Source organism: Mastomys coucha, chromosome X (assembly GCF_008632895.1).
Source record: "Mastomys coucha isolate ucsf_1 chromosome X, UCSF_Mcou_1, whole genome shotgun sequence".
Lineage (NCBI taxonomy): Eukaryota > Metazoa > Chordata > Mammalia > Rodentia > Muridae > Mastomys > Mastomys coucha.
The window spans coordinates 75,901,201-75,902,869 of NC_045030.1; the positions used below are offsets into that span (position 1 = coordinate 75,901,201).

The 1,669-nt window shown below is 40.5% G+C and overlaps 1 protein-coding gene across 1 annotated transcript in view; it reads left to right on the forward strand.

Annotated features, from left to right (window-relative positions):
- LOC116093167 (medium-wave-sensitive opsin 1) overlaps positions 1-1,669 on the forward strand; it is a 26,560-nt gene that overhangs the window by 668 nt on the left and 24,223 nt on the right. The gene's annotated exons all lie outside the window — the stretch shown is intronic.

Sequence of the window (1,669 nt, forward strand, 5' to 3'; positions counted from 1 at the left end):
AGTGAGTTCCAGGATAGCCAGGGCTACACAGAGAAACCCTGTCTCAAAAAAACAAAAACAAAAACAAAGTTGTTTTTAAAAATCTTTTAATTATTTACACTCCATATTTTATCCTGTACCCCCAATCTATCCTCTAACTGTTCCACATCTCACACTTCCTCCCTACTCCGTCTTCACATGGATACCCCCAACCCCCACCCACCTGACCTCTAAAATCCCTGGGCTCTTCAGTCTCTTCAGGGTTAGGTGCATCATCTCTGAATGATCACAGACCCAGCAGTCCTCTATTGTATGTGTGTTGGGGGGCCTCATATCAGCTGCTGTATGCTGTCTGTTTGGTGGTCTAGTGTTTGAGAGATCTCAGGGGTCCAGATCAGTTTAGAGTGCTGGTCCTCCTACAGGATCACCCTTCTCCTCAGCTTCTTTCAGCCTTTTCCCTAATTCAACAACAGCAGTTAGCTGCTTCTGTCCATTGGTTGAGTGCAAATATCTGTATCTGACTCTTTCAGCTGCTTGTTGGGTCTTTCGAAAGGCAAGAGAGAATGTGGATGGATAGATAGATAGATAGATAGATAGATAGATAGATAGATAGATTAGAGATAGACAGACAGACAGGCAGACAGACAGAGTTGCATATAGACATCAGAGGACAACTTGGGAACATATGTGTAGAGGTCTGAGTATAACTTGGGGCAGTCAATTCTCTCTTTCCACTATGTGGGACCCAGGATCAAACATCAAGCTTGGCAACAAGCACCTTTACCTACTAAGCCATCTCACTGGTTCCTCCTGATTCTTAGACACAAATCTAACACATTATATTCTTTATTTAAAATTTATTTTTTATTTATTCTTCACTCATATATTCCCCTCTCTCCACTCCTCCCAGTCTCTTCCCTCTAAGATGTTAGGGTTCTACAAAACACAATTATGATGTCATCTTAATACCAAAAGTTCAACAATGTTTCCTAGACAGTATGCATCATCTTAGCTGATGTTAGAAAGATCTTACTTTCAACTGGCCATGGTAGCAGATGCTTGTATTTCTAGCACCTAGGAGATAGAAACAGAAAGATCAGAAGTTCAAGGTACATATGGAGTTTGAGGCCAGTCTGTCATATATGAAACCCAGTGTCAAAAAAGGTAAATTAGCCAGTAGCAATGGTGTATACCTTTAGTTCTAGCACTTGTGAGGCAGAGATAGGTGGATCTCTTTGAGTTTGAGGCCAATTTGTTCCACATAGCAAGTTCTTGGCCAGCCAAAGCTACATAGCTCAAGTTCTTGGCTACATAGCTCAAGTTCCTGGCTACATAGCTCTCCAGACTTTGTGTCAAAAAATCATGTTTTGTTTTTGTTTTATATTCAAATTTAGTTATTTATTTATTGGATAGTGTATACACCACATAGAGGTCAGAAGTTGTGAGAGTAGTGAGTTATCTTCCAGCATGTGTGTTCCATGGACCAAACTCAGATTGCCACTGAGTTCTATTGACAGTCTCATATTTGTTTGTTCATTTGTTTTGTTTTTGTTTTCGTTTCTGTTTTGAATCAGAGTTTTCTTATGGTTCTGAAGCCCAGGGTGGCCTTGAAGTCATGATCTCCTGCCTCAGCCTCAGAGTTCTGGATTATAGGCATGTTCTACTATGACCAGAAAAAGTGTTTTATACT